The 21627-nt window shown below is 34.3% G+C and overlaps 1 protein-coding gene across 4 annotated transcripts in view; it reads right to left on the bottom strand.

Annotated features, from left to right (window-relative positions):
• Prosap (SH3 and multiple ankyrin repeat domains prosap) overlaps window positions 1–21627 on the bottom strand; it is an 85194-nt gene that overhangs the window by 18259 nt on the left and 45308 nt on the right. For 2 of the 4 annotated variants that reach the window (XM_077428511.1, XM_077428514.1), the window contains exon 3: window positions 8564–8645. The exons of the other annotated variants lie outside the window; for them this stretch is intronic. The gene's annotated coding sequence lies outside the window, so the exon portion shown is untranslated. The remainder of the gene's footprint in view (window positions 1–8563; window positions 8646–21627) is intronic. 4 annotated transcript variants of the gene reach the window in all.

The following is a 21627-nucleotide window of genomic DNA, read 5'->3' as shown; positions in this document are numbered from 1 at the left end:
TTTGAAGTCACGGCGCACTTTTGACCATGAGAAAAAATGGCCAAAAATAATACGCGGACATAATTTTTATTACAAATTATATAACAGTTTAAGAGAAAAATAATTGGAGAAAAGATATATACATACTGGTACATATACATATATGTATATGTACATATGTTTACGGAAAAACCGTTACTAAAATTACCCTTAGCAAAATGGAATTTATTTGATGTAAAAATCAATTAATGTGAGACCTTAGCTTGTCGGATTTTGCAGATTTCAGAAATATTAGGTCGAATATTATACATACATAGCTACCCTCAATTCTTCGTATTAATTCGTCTTTCTCGTTTTTTAGTTTTTATATTAGTTTTCATCCGATAAAGTCGAATGTTCTGTTACAGTGGAAATAATTCCCTCGGCAATGTTTTCATTCAGAGAAGGAAACGTGTATGAATCCATACTCGATTTTTTTTCTATATTATTCGATTTTTCCAAAGAGGTATTTTTTCCAAAATCCTTTCAATTTGTAAGAGGATGTCAAAAAATTTGGTTTATTCCTTGAACGCTTGTATCATCCATACCTTGCAAACATTCGTTCTTAGCCCACAAAGAAATGCAATTTTTTTTAAAATGCTCTTTTTAAAGGTCTCGATTTGATTAAATTTACCATATTTACAACTTGGTCTAGTACAGGTTTTAGTGCTGCTGGTATTTTTTTCGAAATTAAAGATTCGCTATGTAAAAAACAGGGCGTAGATATAATATTAGGGCTTAATATCTTTGCAAGGGTAACAAATCCATTAAATGAGCCTATCATTGACGGAGCACCATCCGGTTAATTTCTTACACATAACTCTCATGATATTTTAAATTGTTCTAAATATGAAGAAATATGTAGATTTAAAAACCTCTTGTTCTATTGTATGGTCGGTAAGTTCTTTGCTGCCTATATATTGATTCACTATTTTGTTTTCATTTGTGAAACGAACGAATCCTAATTTCACTACTTCGCAGATTTTTCTGTTTTTACCATTTTTTTCGCGGTGCACTTGCAACAAGCTCGCGATGCACTGGTTAAGAACCACTGATATATTACGTCAACAGCTCAGAACAAGACTGCCTCTATTCATACTATACAGCACCGCAAGTTCGCACTTGTTTTGAAAAAGTGCAATTTATTTTATTCAATCAATCATGCACACTCGCCTAACAGATTGCTCCAACGCGACCAGTGTCCTATACAGATTAAGAATTATTTTTACTAATTATTTAAACAGGTGTACATCCATTTATTAAACATGACATCTATGGTCAAGCAGCTATAGAGACATCGACAATTTTTTGCAGCATTTTTATAATTAGCGAAAATCGAGATGTTAATAACTGGAATTTTTGAGAAAGGGAAATTTTGGAACCGTTGAAATCAGATAAATTGGCAAACTCTGATAGGAAACGATCGACCCTGGATTCATTGAATTGAATTGCAAATTTGTCCATAAATGTTTATATTTGTCCATAGAGTCTTTTAGTATCTCAAAATTTGAAGATTTATATAAAAAAAAATGCTCCGAATATGTGAGTTTATCAAAAGTTTATTCATAGATGTTTCTATGATGCTTTGTTAAAGTTATTCTGAAAATTTTATATCGGTGTTTGTAATTGGCCAGGAAGGCGCTTTGGGTTTACCTGTTAGACCTTCCTGATATATGTATGTAAAATAAATAAATATGTATTTAACATTATGAAAATCATTAGTCGTTCAAGTTAAAATTACATAGATTATTCAAATTGAGTAATACAAATATTAACTCAATTATGTAGTTCAAGTAGGAGGTCACTTGCGATACATTCAGGTCATCGTATTATATGTTTTGCAATTTTGAACAGGAGTTGATTGAACTTCGAGAAGACGATCGAGTCAAAAATTGAGCCAGTCTCCACATGTGACTCAAACACACAAAGTAAATGAGCCACTATAATAAATATATGTTATAATACTATTGTTCTATTATTGTATTATAGTTATGTCAAAATAATGAACGAAATCCATTATTTGACAACGTAATAGTACAACCGAAAACAATACGTTAATAATAATTTATAGTTGACTCGCAATCGATCGTATTTTATTTAGAAATATTGATGCTATTGTTTCAGCCGCGAACGTATTATATTATACATACATGCGGTTTTTTCTTATCTCGGGAATTACCAATCATGCTTTAATCCGATTTAATTTCATTGGCGAAACTCATTTTTATTGACGTATAAATGGTTGTCAAGGTAGAGGTTTCAAGTGGTCAGACACTGTGCTGCAGTTGTGCAAGAGACTGCAACTGGAGCTCGTTTGATACGAACATATGTACATATAAGTGACTTTCTTTCGACAGTTGACTTTATTGATTGAACTGCTCTCAAAGATCGCGTGCTTGATCAATTCAGATAAGATCCAATGAACCGAATTGAACGTTGCATTTCTCGCACAGTCGCTCTCAAGTTACCAAGTCGATGTGAAATATCGAAGATCTGGAGCAAAAGCTTCAATTTCAATCGTACATAATAATTCAATCACTGAAAAGATGCACCGCACTAAATTATAGAATTGTAAAAGTAGACTGCATTCGATGCAATGCACGGTAGTTTTATCTTGCAATTGCGACTGCAGTCAGCTGCAATACGAACCGAAATTGGAGCAGACTCGATAAATGAGTGAGTGCACTTAAAATTTCCAATGAAACCGTAACTCGAACTGTCATCATATAAAATTCAGCAATGAAATATAAATGAAGTGTCACATTAGTTATTATCGATGGCCTACATATGTGTATGTACGTTTGTATGCAATCTTCTGTTATATTAAAAAAAAAAATTACACGAAAATACACTTTAATTCATCATGTATCAGATAAAATTGTCGATTTTTTCAAAAGGAGTAGTCTTTTTACGCCTAAAGAGTATAAATCGTTTAAGATAGTGTCTTATATGTGTACCTACATACATATATACAGATTAACGTATTACAAAACAATGGGAGATTTAGTATGTAGGCGCAAAAGGTCACCGATAAGTGATATTGTTGGCGGTTTAGTACGAATTTGTGATCAAATTGATCTGACGCAGATCTCGATCGACGTATCTTATCTAATATAGGTAAAATTTAAATATAAATATGACATAAGAAATTCCACAAAAAAAAAACTTTTTCTAATGTAATAAATATATGAATTTAATGACTAAACTCATTAGAAAACATATCCAAAATCAAAGAATGATATGAAATGAACAAATATAACATAAAAATATTTGAAGGTAAGATTTTCCAGATCAAAGTACAAGATTAAGACTAGATTATGTCTATTCAATATAGCATCAGGACACGTTGTGGTAAAAAAAACGCTATCGCAATACCGTTATCAACATGTAACTGTCAACCAGTTCTTACTTACATCACTCAAAAGGAATCTCCTATTAATTTTTCTCACGTATATACACAAGGTAATTCCGCAGGTAAATCACACATCATTTGCGATCACTTCAAAGGAAAAATCCTGCAATTTGTTGGCCGAAAGTCAAACTCGCATGTTACAGAGCTCAAGTGAGCAGCAAACAGTGTTTATCATCCAATCAATGAGGAATGTGGCAAGTAGGGTCTATACAGGGATGCCCAGGATGCGATAATAAATATTTAGATAGGAACGGTACATAAATAAACGCGTGCCGGCACAACGCTGGTCATCATCATCATCATCGGCAAATCGTGAACCGCTTGGCGTGCACAGATGGTATAATTTACTCAAGAAACAAGTCGAAAGGGTTCAAACGTACAACAAAAAAAATAGCGTTATTATATTCGAGATTACAATAATAAAAAAAACCGTTCACTGTCATCAAACATTACGCGTTTATGTTGTGTATGGCACAATGATGTGTGGACAAGTGTTCAAACAAACACGTTCGTCGACACAATACAGTTGTTTTTTCACTACAGAGTGCAAATAAAAGTGAGTGGTTTTTATTATGGATATCGTTTTTATTATATTTCGTATGCTACGAAACTCTTCTGCTTGTTTTGGACAGGATGAGAGAGAAGCCTGACAATGAAAAACCATCATACACGATACATACAAATGTAACTACTATAAAATTATATGCTATAAAATGTCAACGAGAAAATCTATTCTACTATGTATGTATATGTAGTTGGTCCGTTGTAGGAATACACTTTGATTGTAAACATTCCTTTTTAGAATTTCATTATTATTTCATATGTGTACATAAATGAAAGTGATTTTTTTTAATTTTTGTATGGCCATATCTATCACTTCTATCAGATAAACCTATTATAAAGCACTAATGATACATAAGTACGTATAAGTTAGAGTAAAAAAGGAATAATATTCATTGATGCATTGATTTCCCACAGGTAAACCCCAATTATGAACATCGATAAATAATTTATAGAGTAATTTTAAAGTGAATCATAGATACACCTATGCATAAATTTGAAAATAATTTCACAAATCAGCAAATTTGAGATGATGAAAAATCAAATTATGCAAGATATAGGACAAGGTTGCCAATTCGTTGGAACTATTATAATTGGCAAACTCTGATAGGAAACAATCAACCTGGAGTCACATATACGAAATCTGGCCTACAGCACCGGGTCAGAGATTGAACCTTTGACCACTCCCTTGAAGTGATTACACTTCAAATACTGATCTATGTGTTTAAAACTAAATACGTAAATAAATTTGTATCCTAAACATCTTATGCAATAATGTATGTAAGTATGTATGTGTGTGAATCTGCATCGATAGTACATATGTTCATAATATGTAATAATTTATTTTATATTGTTTTATTACATTTTATACCAGGAAGGCCTTACAGGTAGACCCCGATGCGCCTTCCTGGCCAATTAAAAACAATACAGCATTTTTATTATACAATTCGCTGAATTACGAGACACTGAAAGCTCGCAAATTAACGAGACATCTATGAATTGTACATAAATTTTATTGTACATTAATCATACTCAAATAGTGGTGACATAGTACGTAGGAAGGTTTTAGCCAATTTTTTAAACGGGAACCGTTTCAACAATGAAATCAGAGAAAATTGGCAAACTCTGATAGGAAACGATCGACCTGGAGTCACAAATATCCAGGTCTGACCAGCAGCACTACAGATATACTCAGAAAAATTATTTTCAATCGAGGTCAGCTCATGGGATCGAACTCGGCGCCTCTCCACATAAGCAGAAGCTTAACGACCAATATTCAGACTTGAATATTTGTGACTTTAAGTCGATTGTTTCCTGAGTTTGCCAATTTATTTGAATTCAATGTTGAAACGGTTCCTCATCAAATTGGCAATATGTCAACACAATTTGAACGTGATTTCAAATTTATAATCTATAAACTTATATATGTACAAGGAGGTAATACCATAGGAGTCGCTCAGGGGCATCTCGTAATGGCATCATGGGAAAATATAAATAAAAAATTTCAATTTGAAAATCGTCAAGTGCATACATATGATACTCGTACTTACGCACCCAACGTTCATACCCAGGGCATCGAACGGCTGGAAGTGATGATTATTGCCTGGTACCAATTGCGGTGGGCAAGCGGAAGTGGGGCTAGAGATGTGGGTTTTAAATTGAAATTAAGTTTATTTCCATTAAACCGGACCAGTTGGTGCATCCGGGGATTTGAACCCGGGGGAAAATGGGTACACGCGCTCTCACGTCGAACCATTCGACCGCGTTCACACTTTTGCATTGTCTAATTCTATTTTTTTTGTAATTTAAGCTAATTATCCATTCCGAAAAAAATACTATATTACGTCACGTCAATTTGAATCAATTGAACGGACCGAATTGAAGACGCAATCATCGTGAATGCCATTATTAATTCGGTTTCCTTGAAAGTGCCACAGCGTAAAATATGGATGAGGTAAAAAAAAAAATCACTTAGCACGAATTTTATTATTTGAATTTTATTATTGCATTGAAAAATGCATGGATGTACATATGTATATAATTGCCAAATAAAGGCGTTCAATTAGCGAATTTTTATTAGGGCAAAAAACAGCAACCTTCGATAAAGTTCGCGAAATCGTAAAGTTGTCATACGTCATGATTATTAGGTGCAAATGACGTGAACGTTACAAAATGACCGGTAGTTTGTATAATGAGCGAATGCAAATAATAACCGCTCGTTGGACGTGGGCGGATTGAAATTTCAAATTGAATTATAAATGTTGGATTTCAAGGCTCGAACGAAAAGCGATTAACATAATTTTCTACGCAACACTTTGCGCGCAAATTGACATTTTATCTAGAGCGGCCGGCGTGAAAATTCAATAAGATCGAATTGCGAGAGTGTTCGCTATTGAATTATATGATTAATACATCAGCAAACCTTTCAGAACGAGAACGCTGTGATAAATTGCAAAAAAATAGTGGACCAACTTATCGGCGAATTTGTAAGTAAATGTCAACAAGATGCGCTGCAAATAATCAATCAAGAGCCAGCTTCGCCGTTCCCATTCGATAAGAAATGTCATCAAGTACGGGAAAAATCGCGACCCAAATCCCGAACAAACAACCGGCATTGTATTATGTAAATTCAGCGATATTAATAAAACTAAGGAACGTTTTGTACGAGCGTTTGAATAACAAGCGCGGCTTACGCAAGTATTATTACTTGACAAAAAGCTCAAGCATACGCAAATTGTTTGTATGGCAGTGCTCTTCAAAACAATCCTAGAGAGGTATATCTCGGAAATAAATGGAGCAAAAGTTCCGCCTGTGTGTTTTTTTTCTTTTTATTTTTCTTCCCGTGTAGACAGAGAGAAAGAGAGGAAAATATCTGAACAAAAGACACCATTTACTTGAGAGGAAAAGAAAACTTTCCAACGTTAAATGAGAGAGAAAAGAAAAGACGAGCTCAGATGAAAGGAAACGAAACTTACAACGCAACGAACTATGTACATATGTATTTTACTCACAATCAGTATAAAAATTCGACGAACATAAATATTGCATATTTATACACATTTTTTACTCAACAAAAATTTTGCTCAAATAAAAGTGACGCTAGAATTAATTCATTCGTTATATATTAAAATACTCATTATCACTGTAATAAAAGGAACGAATGGTTTTCCAAAATACATATGTTATATTTACATCTTATACATATGCAGTGCTGAGAGGGGAGGTAGGGGGGGGGGGAGATGATATAAATTCCCGGGGATCGGCCACTTTTAAGAGCCTGGTCTGAAATGGTAAGCGATGTAAACGAAGCCAAATTCCCGTCTGCCAAGCGGTAACGAATTCGTCGACAAAATTCGGCATAAGCAGTCAAGTGCTTATTTTTAATTTAATTTTATCAATAAAAATACACTCGTCATTACAGATCGCTTCAATGCGACGAGTGTACTATACACATCAAGAAATTATATATTTATATATTTAATACATAATTCTAAACCATACATACGGCCATTGAACGGACCATTGAATTAATTTTAGCAATTAATTAAGTATCTAATTAATCCATTGAGACACCTATGGATTTTAGATTTTGTGCACAATTATTACAATTTATACACATAATAAATACGGATGATTATTTAGACATCTAGATTTAGATTTTTGTGCAAAATTTTTACAAATTCTACACAATAATAAAAACTAACAAGAATATTTGTTAATTAGTATTTGATTTTATTTATAAATATTTGAACCACCAATATCATGATACTTTTTAAGTGATGAAAAAAGAGCGAGGGGGGGGGGGCATAAAAATTAAATACCGCCCTGGTTCTTTTTTATTTAGCACTACACCACTGCTTATATGTACAATGTATCTTCAAAATTAATATAGCACTCGGCTGATTCAAATTAGTAAGAATCTTATTGTTTTTATCTTAGCTGTCATGCAGCTTACGGCAGATAGTAAATTGAAGATTAATCTCCGTGTGTAAAAGAACATTGTACGCACTTATTACAATTATCTACAGATTTACGCGATTCTAAATTAATGAGTACAAAAACAAACATATTTACACGTAAAAAAAAAACAACAAAGCGCCATTAGAAAAAAAATGACGAATAGGCATATCAATAAATAGTTTTAGACGATCGAGACGATGAGTCAAAGATTAGCAGATATAAAATATGCAGGCATTTCGGCGATGTCGGAAATTTCCCGATGATGATTAATAAAATATACCTGTCGTAATTTAGGCGGAAACACGATCGTATTGCATTATTGCTCAACGGAATTATGCAAATATATTATTTTGAATTCCACAGAAAATAAAATACCGCATTGGCGATATATTTGTGCATACTTATGCATATGCAGGTATATTTCTCAGAATAAAATAAAATAAAATAAAATGAACAGGTAAGTGAGTGGATTCAAGCGTAGCACGCTTTTGAATACAACGATACGGATCGCATTCAGTGCGAATATTGATTTCAAAGAAACTGATACTTCTTATGTAAGAAATAAATCGGATTACTTTTACTGTGTGTAATTACATTAGAGATTCTCAGTACCTGTACATGTCTTTTGAATTCATTTTTTTCGAGAGCTTTCCTCGCCGCGGCCATTCGATTCACCACTCCATGGTTCGATTTTCTGCAAAAAATATAAAACCGAAAAAACACGTTAAAAACTAATAAGATTTTAATTATATATGTACATACATACAGGTCCATTCATTATACATGTATATGTTACAGTCCAAGTGTTCACTCTGGTTCATTCATGAATATGCTAGTTGGATCATACACGAATTATTGGTTTTAATTTAAGTGCTCACAATCAAAAGCTATCTTCCAATTAACTCACCAGGTGTCGCATGAAACTTTTGAGCTGTCAAATTCTTTGAGACGTCAAAACGCCAAGTATTTTATGAAACCACTTGACAACGTTGCTATTATTTCCGTTTCCGCTAATATTAAAAATATCACAATCTAGAGTAAGGTTACATATATGTAGGTACATAGATAGGACAAACGATTGAGAATACTTAAAGTTTGTGCATGAAAACTAGTCCGTTTGTAATTTTGCGTATGTTATGTATGTTCATGAAACTAGTATGTTCATGAACGAATGAAATGTGCACTTGGTCTGTAACGGTGATCAAGAGAGCCGCACTCTCGAGACATCCAAACTTCCAAAGATGCTCAAGAAGACTTAGCGCAATAGAATTCCAAAATGTTATTCGGGGGTGCTAACCCTTTTTCGAGTAATTCTATTGCTAAAGTTCTTTTTGAGCGCCTTTGAAAATGAGGATTCCTCGAAACTGCGCCACTATTAAGTGCAATTCCGTGCATTCTTCCAGACCGACTGTAACATACATATGTATATAAACAGCAGCATCGATTAGTAGTTAGCATATAATGCTTTCAAACCGAGTGGTCACGGGTTCAATCTCTGCCCGTTGCTGCCGGCCAGACTTTGAATAGATGACTCCAAATCAATAATTTCCCATCAGAGTTTGCCAATTTATCTAATTTTCATTGAAACGGTTCCAACATGGCAACCTTGACCCATTTCTCGCAAATTTTGAGGTTTTCAGCAACTTGAACTTAATGATTTATAAAATGCTGCAAAAATGTAAATTTATCCACAGATGTTGAACACGTTAAACGAAATTTATCCACAAATTTATTCACAGTTTCTATGATGCTATAAAAACTTATTTTTAAATTGTTTATCGTTGTTTATAACTGGACAAGAAAGCACATTGAGGTTTACCTGTTAGGCCTTCCTGGTTTATTTATTTTTTACATATATACTAGGAAGGCCTAATAGGTAAACCCCAATGCGCCTTCCTGGCCAATTACAAATTACAATTACAAATACAATGCAGAATTTTTATTACAAGTCGTTGAATTACGAGACACTGAAAAACTTGCAAATTAACGAGACATCTATGAATTGTACATTAATCATACTTAAAATAGTGGTGACATAGTAGGTAGGAAGGATTTATAGCCAATTTTTTAAACGGGAACCGTGTCAACAATGAAATCAGAGAAAATTGGCAAACTCTGATAGGAAACGATCAACCTGGAGTCGCAATATCTGTCATAATAAGTCTGACCAGCAGCACTACAGATGTACTCGGAAAAATTATTTTCCAATCGAGGTCAGCTCATGGGATCGAACCCGGTGTTAAGCAGAAGCTTAACTACCGAGCTATGCTGCTGGCTATATATATTTTATATTTTATTTATATTTTCTATAGGAGCATCCATACAAGTCACGTGTGAACACGCCCATAGACAATGTACAAATGATATTTCCACGTCAGACGATAGCTGTATATACCTTATGTTTATAAATGTATCTTGATGATGCACTCGAAGCAAAAAAGAAATATGAATCTCAAGGGTTTTCACGAGCCAGATTCGCGCCCGATTACGATCTCGGGTTCTCTTAAGTACACTCTAGAACCTTTTCCCGACGAAATTTGAGCGAAATCTGACACATAATCGATAGTGTGCGTGTTCTTTGTGTACCCTTGGATGTTTGCGAAGGTGACCGTGCCCCGTCCGTGACGAACCGGCTCCGTTAACTTTCCGCGAAAGCCTCACACGATCCGTCACTGTGACGTTACGGTAACCGATTCAAACTGGCATTAGGCACTTTTTTCAGTACCCGGTCGATCTTGCGTCGGTAATTACCGGGGTGTGCTCCACAATGGCCGGACTGAGAAAGGCATTCGATGATGTGGCGCTTTCTTGGCAATTATATTCGACCGGAGACGTGACCGTCAAAAGCTCGCCGAGTACGGAAGGTCGTTACGTGGCGGCCATCTTTGTCGTTGGCGGCGTTACGCAATACGTCAAGCCGAAAATGTGTTTATATATATTTCATACGTATGACTGTGATGCGAATTCGTATCAAATTTCAATAGAGATTCGCATTGTGTCCGTTAACGCGGCGTTAAGTGAGGGCATTCAGGCTTTTGCCACAGGCTGTCTGACAGATGACACGTCGGGGATATCCATCATAGTATCTTACAAAAGAAGCTTTTCGCCCTCGGTCGAAAGCCAATTTTTCAGGTGACATTGTATTCGCTGAGCTTTTGTAGTCGATAGTCTTATGTGTGTACTTTATGTATGTATGTACATATATGATGGGTGAGAATCGAATAATTTATGAAAACTCTAAGATATGTATGTAAATATACGGTTTGCAAGACATACGCGCTCTGTATTCCAAATTTGAATATATGTATGTACATATTGGAGATTTTCGACCAAGGATGGTTACTTATATATTTGCGGTTTTTTGGATATAATCTTAGTGTGAATTAGATCGGAATTCTGACTATTCCTTTTTATATTGCTCTTCTTTCGACAACATTCCCCTTCATATTGATCTTTTTGGTGGATCTTCTTGCTTTAAATTTCTATTGTTTGATCAATTTTCTTAGCAATATATATGTACATACATACATAATTATTTATATCCCATATTTACCATTATTCAATGCTCTTCTTTTTTGTTTTTATTTTATTTTATAATTCATTCTTGTTATTGATCTTCAGAAGCATTTTTTGTGTAAATGCTACATATATACATAGTAATGATGTTTGTTTCTGTTTTTATTTAAATAAATCAGTGGTTTAGTGAAAATTTCGTATTTCAGATAAAATTTGAACATGCTAAACGAAACTAATGTAAAGCTTGTAAAAAACGAGTCATTTCAATACACTGTCTTAATCATTTTGAATTCTTTGTTTAAAATAGAATTCGAACCATTATGAGAAAAGTTCAATCGGTTTAATTTTTAGAAGCCTTTTTCTTGTTCACAAACAATAAATTATGTTTAGCAACAAAAAAAAAAAATTAAGGACGGAGAGATTGGATCAAATTCATTAAAAAGGTTGAGTCTTTTCAGTAAATAATTTGACTTCGTTTATTTTGCACGATAAGAATATCAAATGCATTCTTTGTTACGTATTTTCATTAATGGAATAAAAGTAGCCGGTTAGTCAACAGTATAGCTCGGCAGTTGCGTCAATGCTAACCACCGAGAGGTTCCCGGGTTCAAGCCTTAGGTTGACCCCGATTGAAAATAACTTATTCGCAAGTATTTATGCATTGCTGCTGGTCAGATTTGGATATTTTTGACTCAAGTTGATCGTTTCCTGTCAGAGTTTGCCAATTTATCTGATTTCGTTGTTAAAATGGTTGCTCATTAAATTTCAACTACCATCCTACCCATTATGTCACCACTATTTGAATATGATTTAAAAAAAGTACAATCTATAAATTTATATAGACATGTACAAGTATAATACCATAAGTTTCGCTCAGGGGCAATGGGATCATGGGAAAATATAATAGTAAAAAGTATGGATGCTAAAATACATTGCAATTGATGATTTTAAATCCAATCCATTTTCTCATTGAAGAATAGTTAATAAATTTCTGCTTATCCAAAAATAAGTTTTCTTAAATCAGACACTTGATACGATATATATGTAAGTGTATTATTTTGAAATATTTTAACGACTATATGCACATCCAAAAACTTCTCCATTTTATACCCAAATATGTTTGTTGTTCTTGAACTTTGGTATTAGATTAGCTATTAAATACTTAACTATGAAAAAATATGTGTTATTGAAATACAATTATAAGAATAGGTCATAAATTTTTATTTGCAGCATGTAAAATCAAAATAAATATTGATTGTAACATAATTTTATACGTATTGTATTATGATTCTTACAAGGCTCTTTATTAGTTTACATTATACCTATACAAACACAGAAGGAATAGAAAAAATAAGATAAGAAAAATGTACAATAAGTATAAAATTAATTTGTAATTTAAGAAAATGGAAAATTATTCCAGGATGTCTACCGATTGATCGAAAGAAATCTTTCGTAACACTGACTTAACACGATTACATAAATGCACTTTCATTCAATTCTGTAGATATAAAACATTTTAAAAATAAAGACATACAATATATGTAGTATACCCATATCGCTTTTTGTGCTTTTCGAACACGTCGCTTTTTGTGCAAAGACTTTAGAAAGTCCTATCGCACATTTACATTTAGCAAGTCCATTGTTTCCCAAATCGAGATAGAGTCTAATTTATCGACCAGTCCGGAACGGCAACAATAGTCCACGACCGATTGAGATCTAATCGTAGATTCATTAACGTCCAAGATGAACTATGCTTCCTTTTCGCCAACCGCAAATCGTCAATGGGTTGACACAAAACCGGTCCCTTTGCAAATTTTAATCCACAGAAGCGAAATGTACATATTATATGTATGTAGGTATGTATATGGCGCTGAACACGTGTCCTCGTACGTAATCAAAGGCACTTCGAGAACGTCTGACTAGGCGAGATACAGAGAAAATCTCGTTCTCAGAGCTGGATTTTATACCTAGATATATGTATATCCAATGTAAAATATGTCAGGTTATATAAGTTCAATACAATTATGCCACCGCAAGTTGGCGAACATAATCAACAAAATGACTTAATTGCTTCACATGAAATTATTCCGTAAATTTACAATACGAAAGAATACATGAATCTGAATTTAAAAATCTGGATATATGTAGATATACATATGTATGTAAATTTAGCGACAAACATATGTATGTACGATAATAATATACAATAACTGGTTTTACATAAAGTGAAGCTAGATTATAAAAATTAATGCGTGTATAAATATGTACATTGTAATCTCTATAGTTCATCATTATAATTTCAATGCGAAAATGCGGCTCTATCAATTTGTTGATACAATTCAGAAAATTTAATCTGACTCCATCGAAAAAATCGGTTTACGAAATTTTGCAACGCATTTTCGGATTCATGTGTATATGTACATATGTATGTATGTAGGTATTATCAATCAGCCACTCTCGACATGACCGATAAGGCTCTACAAATACCTATTGTAAAATAGGATTGTAAATACGAAAAATACGTCAGAGATATGTATGTAACGTTCCATGAAAATCTCCTTGTTTTTATCGCACAGCCTTACTTACGTGTGCGAGAGTAGGATTTCAGAGAACTCGGTATGACGTCACCTAGTCTCCTTGTATCTTGCTCGCGCAAACGCAAGTAAAGCTGTGTGATAATTAGTTTATATGAAATAACAGTTGTGAACGAGTGGTAGAAAGCTGTGTTTGGATAGCTAGATGTCACATCGGAGCAATGACTTCGACAAAGATTCCGATGTAAATTTTAATGAATTCTTTAACGATTAAACTCCTCTAGCTTCATGTCGGATACATTAGCTCACTTCAATATTAGCTAACGTATGTAAGTAAGATATCAAAGCCACCTGAAGAGTGCAAATGGTTTAAAATCACATCACAAATTTTTGATTGGAAGGAATATCACTGAACTAGCAGAGCTAATAATAAATAGCGTGGAAAAAACAGAGAGATTTTCACGACACACCTCTAGAATACGTAGTTACATAAATACGTAGAAACATACATACATATATACATATTTATATGATACAATTTAAGCAGTGCTTTCAAATTTATGTTCTGTGGAAAAATTATAACCAAAAGACACGAAAAGGTTAAATAAAAAAATATATATATATGGTTATGTGCATATATGTACATATATCAAGAAAAATAACTTTCTAATTATTTTTTCCATATCTATTATACACAATGTCAAAAATATCGAAATATATTTACAACAGCGTGACATGATTGAATTTCCGATACATACATATATTAACTAGTAATTAAGAAGAATTGTAATTAATAAAGATTCATTTATACTAATACAGCATAGACCGGCAACTGTACGTAAGCAGCAGTACGAAAAATATTCTTTAGTACATTATATGTATATGGAAATATTCACTTGTTCCGTAATGTGTATGTGACGTAGCCGAAAAATCAGTAACCGATACGATCATATTACATATGTATATAGCAGTAAATGTCACTAAAACGTATTAAGGTCTGTTCATACCTAGTCAGCACGTACCGACTTCAGCAAGTATCCGGCCGTACGAAAAGTATTCTTTGGTACATTTTGTATGGGTATATTCATACCAACCGTCACGTTTACGCCACGGCAGGCTTACAGCAGTACCCGACATTTCCTGTTCATACCTTACAGCAACATCCGTCAACGTATCGTATCCGTCTTTTTGGTCATCGTGGAGATATACACGCGAATACGTGCCATGAGTCTGCCGCTTTGCTGTTTTGGACCAATTATCGATAGTGACAGCTGTCAGCTGTTCAATCTTTCGACATGGTTTTGGCGCAAATATTTAAAAAAATTTTAAATCTTTTACGGAAATATTTAAAAAAAATGTTGTCCATCATCCACAAGCTCCTTATACAGTGTCCAAAACTCTCCTTCGGTTTTTCTATTTTTTAACATGGGATGCACATCAAAACGCCTCCGTGCTTTTTTATTGCCTTCTTGAGCTTCTTCTTCCAACAACAACGCGATTATACATAATTTTTCGTTCGATAAACGCCGAAACATTTTTCTGACTTGTATTCTGACGCGTAGCTACGAATGCACGTGTATGCATTCATATTTTAAGTACTCGACAATACGACGTAAGCAATATTGCGCCGTATCGTCATGGCCTGTAATGTATAAGTAAGCCGATTTTGCCTTGCACTCGGCCAAAGTGCTATGACCGTGACGGCGACGTGTAGGTAGATATGAATAGAAATGTAATAAAATGACATATTTGAAACGGAGTCGTGCAGTGCTGAAGCCGTGCAGTGCTGTTAAGAACAGACCTTTAAGCAGAATCAGTCTTGAAATATTCGCGCATGACGTGACGTTATAGTGGAGAGTACGCCCGTAGTAAAGAAAGTGTTGCCATGTGCATATTAATATTTACGGAAACTTCATATTATTATGACATTATTGCGCCGTATTGTCGCGCTCTGTAATGTCACTCCGCTACAAATCGCTGCAAAACACGCGGCTGCATGCTAATTTCCATTTCGGCATTTTTCGTCTCGACGAAATTTGCCGCTGCTTGACGGCATGTTCACTCGAACTTGTATCAATGTCGAACGGGTTTGGTGCATCCGCTCTAAAATCGCCAGATTAACAGAACGGCAGCTTTAAACGTAATTCTCGGTGCATCTGTGCACATCGAAAGGTTATCCGTCATCTGATGTGCAATCTATCATTCGAGAAGACGAGAATTGCATTTAAAGCAGCCGTCCGTTAATCTGTCGTTCAATTTGTCTGGCGATTTTAGAGCGGATGCACCGCATCCATGTCGAACGTATGTATGTCTCTTTCGCACGCATATATTTTGCCAGGTTACCTGACAACTCGTTCACAGATTTTCCGTAAACCGATGATGCGCTCCAGGCATTACGTATACGGCCATCTCTTTCTCACCCCGTCTGATCACCATGATCTCGTTTACTCTGCCATTACGTATGCAGCCATCTCTTTCACAGACATTTTTTCACCGATAACAGACGGTCTGTGAAAGAGATGGCCGCATACGTAATGGCATAGTAAACAAGATCATGGTGAACAGACGGGGTGAGAAAGAGATGGCCGTATACGTAATGCCTGGAGCGCATCATCGGTTTACGGAAAATCTGTGAACGAGTTGTCAGGTAACCGGAATATACGGGTGAGAAGTATGACAAGGGTAGTCAGGGCTGCTCAAAGGGTAGTTGCACCTCCCCCCCCCTAGTAAAAAAAATCAATTGTTGTTCACCTCGCTTATCATCAGAATATATATATATATAAATCCTATACGATCCTATACGATCTATTAACATTAGAATAATATAATACTATGATTACTAGTCACCGGAGCCTGAGGGGGCCGTGTATTGTTCAAAGGTTGTAAATACATTGTTAAAGGTTTGCCGAACAATGGATAGCACTGTGACTATCCTACCTCTAATGATTACTAACCAATTTAAATTAAATTTTAAAACAGAAAATGATCAGTAGATCAGTAGCTATTAAAATAGATATTTATTTATTTTTACATATATACCATGAAGGCCTTACAGGTAAATCCCAATGCGCCTTCGTGGCCAAATGGCAAAATGGTGACACGACTACTGCTCGCACTTATGCGAACTCTATGTCAGATTCCCAATATACCTCTCCACTCGTCTTGTGATACTTTTACTTTTGTCTCGACTTTTGCCTTTTTAAACTTCCCAGAAAGATCCAACTCAATTTTAATAATTGCCATCAAAATGTCATCTGCGCGACCCAATGAATATCTCGTCTTTCGTACATGATTAAATTCAAACAGTCGCGAATTTCGTCGAGACGTCAAATACCGAAATCGAAATGAGAAAGCAGCCGCGCTGTTTGCAGCGATTTGTAGCAAACCCCTGTAATGTACATGCATATATGTAAGCTGATTTAGCCTTGCACTCGTCCTAAACAAGTATGGACGTACCGAAAACGGGCGGTGCTGTTTTTTATGAATAAAAGTAGTATTTTCCGTGCAGTGCTGTGCCGACCTGTTGACGCCCAGTGTTGGTTAATATAAACGGACCTTAATACATATGAATACATTTGTTTGTCATATTGTGCAACCGAAAATTGATTATAGCCATTTGATATACAAATACATAAAGTAGCGCACAATCATGCAACAAAAACAAAGCAATCAAACATAATATATCACCGTTTTCAATGGAAAATTCAGCCACGCTTACGACATCGGACTAATATGACATTTCCATGCTAAAATGACATTTGAAATTCTTTATTCCTACTGCACTCCATACAAGCCAAAGGATATTTGAATGCTTATTTACAACATTAACATGAAATATTCGTATTGAGATTTACACAGACGGCGTTGTGGGCAAACCCGTTTCGCAATTCAAACTGAAGAGATTATAAGCACCTATGCATTATTAAATAACACTCGAGAGAGCTTTGGGGGATGGATAAATATAGCACAATTTTCCCAGTGAGAACTGCCTACTTCCTGAGTTCGAATGAGGAACCTGTTGCGATGCTTAAGAATTATAACGCCCATCGGCTCCCGTGCATTAATTATGCGGTCACTTCGAATTAATACGTGCGAGTAAACAAACCGCAAATATTGTACGTTCAGAATGCGTGTATACGTAATAATTGAATCTATTTTTAAAAAAGAACTACGAAGGCTAGTGTCTGATGCTGGATATTTTCCCGATTCGAGCGTTAAACGGCGCCTAACGGAAAAATCCGGTTGTACGTATGTTGTTTTAATTAGTTGTGCGTTTAACTAAACCTGTAATCATCGCTGTGGATGAGCCACGAAAGTGAGATAATGTATTTATCAAGAAAAAAATACACGAACTCTTGCGTTCACGACTAGGGATTGCAATACCGGTATATCGGTTTACTGGTAAATCACACAAATTTCGCCATCGGTTGGTACCGGAAATTATTAAAATTTACCGTTTATTACCGGAAACTATTTTATCGCGAATTAAGTACAAATCGATGGCTTGGTGCACATATATTGTATGTCCATTTTTTAATTGGAATCAAAATTTAAGTTTGTATCGATTTTTAAGTGTGTAAGATACTGGAATAATTCAGGTTTTTCCTTTCAATGTAACTTATGTGGTCTACCTTAATTACATTGAAAGAAAAAACCTGAATTTTTATTAATTTTTATTTTTTCATTGGCTTATCCTTTATAGCAAGTTACATTTTTCATGGTATCTGAAGAAACTTTTGATTGGCTTATGTTTAACTATTTATTTTATTATCTTTATTTTAGCTGTAAGTATATTATATATTATATAGTATCTTATTTAATATACTATATAAGTATATTATATATTATATTAAATAAAAGAAAATAAAATTATTCCAGCATCTACAAACTTAAAATTCGATACCAATTAAAAAATGGACATATATCTATGCACCAAGCCAACGATATAGTCATATTATTGCACAATGTCGCATTACAAATCGATGCAAATGTCTATTAAGTTGTCTGGAATACGTTTATTTTTAGTATTAAATGTGGCAATTTCAAATTGATAAATTCACTGGAAAAACAGAAAACCAAATCAAAATAAATGCGATCAGACAGTTGTTTCAATTATGATCCAAGCTTGCAAATGGTCCAAATTTTAAATCAATAAATACAATTAGTTAAAGAATTTACTTAAATGTACATATTTATATGACATTATTAACCTGAGATTTATTTTTAATTATTTGCGATTCAATCTAGGCTAACGTTTTTAGGAAAGGTAACCACATACATACATACAGTTATGTAATTCACGAATTTTCTTTTCATTTACCGGTAAATATCGGTAGTAGGAAATATCATTTACCGTTTACCGGTTTATGGAATTTGACGGTAAATTGCAATTCCTATTCACGACTCACTTTGGTTCGGTCTTTGTTTACATGTGTGTCCTGTTTCGATTACTAACTAACAAAGCGACCGGTTAAAGTGCGGTTGGTTAAGTTTAACCGCAAGCGGAATCATTGATCTTGTGATCGTGACGAAATCCTCTTACAACACGTGACATAATATATAGGAATATTATGAATAAACGTTATTTGATTTTAAACTTAATTTTATAATCTGAATACTTTTCCTGATATAAGGTTATAAAGCTATAAAATGTTTTGATTTTCACTGCTAACATTTACAAGCATACTTTGATAAATATTTCGATTGCTACTTATTGATTAAAAGTCACAGCTTAAGGTTTCTTTTGTAACTGAAAATAAAAGATTTGTACATAAGTATTATCCATTTCATTCTAGTCACCATTGTCTTGAACAATCAATGGAACTCACAATAGTTTTGCATTTTACGGTCATTCACAGGATTTCATACATTTTTCAAATAACTTTGACACAATTTGTACTACGGATTGAATGTCATCAAGCCATGCACTTATAATTACTATCAGTGTTATTTTTGATATGTGAGACGTAATATTGTGTGTTTATTTATGATACGAACAATATTTCATAAAGAGGCTACTGCAAATGCAAGTACATCGATCTAAGTCAAAGCATATTTCATAGCTGATCAGTAGTTATTAAGGCTTATTGAATATGGGTGCATTTAGTGAAGCTGTTGATATTCTGAAGTCAAAATGCTACCCAAACTCGTAATAAGGAGGTCGTATGAGCCCGAGGCTACTTCGGGCCAGTTTGTATCGAAGTCGAAGAGCATTCTTCACATAACATCCATACAGACTTACATAATAACGAGTGAAGAGCACGCAATACTATGACTTAACAAAAACAACACAGTGGGGGGAGGGGCTGCGATAAAACTCTTTCTAAAGTGCTTTTTGGTAGGTCGATGTGCGTTTTGTCACAAATGTTCAGTGGGTCGAGTTTGCAATGCAAAAATATAGAGTAGGCGATGCGGAAAAGCTTCTACGTTCCAAAAGCAAAATAAATGGCCATATTTGTATGTTTATGTATTCTTGCATTTTGCATATTGTGTATCATATAAATCTGTGTGGAAATAATTCAATGTTATTTCGAGCCGTGAAAGAAAATTTGTCTGCTCGTTAATTCGTAATGTAAAGTTTGAATACCTTATATCGGTTATTCAAAACGAGTTTTTTTTTACGATTCGATAGAAACGGAATCTCGCCGGTTCCACAGTATATATGTATGTACGTATGTATTATAGAAGTGTAGTCGTTCACGTTCAATACTCCAGTGAACTCCGCGAGCGATTGCAATAAAATGACGGAAAAAAAGCCCGCGAACGACCATTTTTCGATAAGATAAACAAAGCGAAAAAAAGTTGACAGCGCAAAAGTGTACAGTTAATCGAAGGTTTTGTGCCGCTCTCGGAGCGTACAAATCGATACGTCATGAATTCAATGATAATTTTCTGCTTCGCCGGCGAAATTTTCACAAACGAAAGAAGTCATTTTTCGACGTAATTATAATAATGACGTAAGATATTTTTCGTTGAAGAGCAGCTTTCACTCTTCAAATCAATTGAAGCTGCGATAACACACATAAATAGATACATATTTCGACAATTAATTCCGATAAGATTACAAAACAGTTCGAAATGAGAAGGTACGACATGTAAAATACATATAATCAGTGGCGTACTGTGAAAATCTCCCTGTTTTAGTCGCACAGCCTTACTTATGTACGTGTGCGCGAGCCTGTCCTGCTCGCGCACAAGTGAGGCTGTGTGACAAAAATAGGGATATTTTAAAGGCATGCCACTGATACATATCTATACTATTACATATGTACATACTTAATTTCGTTATATATTTTTTTCATGTTAACTTTTTTCGTCTATTTTATTTTTTTATTGTTATCTTGAATGATTTTTTTTCTCTTTTAATTTATACACAAGTCAAACTCTTTGGATCTATCGGCTTTGCCGTCTTTCCCAAGTATGTTATTCAGTAAATAAATTAAATTTATCATATATATTTGTATAAACAAATCCGATGATATGATTCTGCATTAGCTCAGATTGTTTTGACTAATAGGAACATGAATCACGTATTTACATATTTAGATGTCCATAAAGTAAGACGACCAATAGGAATCAAGAAATCTGAAACTTGGCTATTGTCAAATAATTTCATAACTAGTCTAT

Source organism: Arctopsyche grandis, chromosome 4 (assembly GCF_051622035.1).
Source record: "Arctopsyche grandis isolate Sample6627 chromosome 4, ASM5162203v2, whole genome shotgun sequence".
Classification (NCBI taxonomy): domain Eukaryota; kingdom Metazoa; phylum Arthropoda; class Insecta; order Trichoptera; family Hydropsychidae; genus Arctopsyche; species Arctopsyche grandis.
This window is presented reverse-complemented; position numbering and strand designations above follow the sequence as displayed.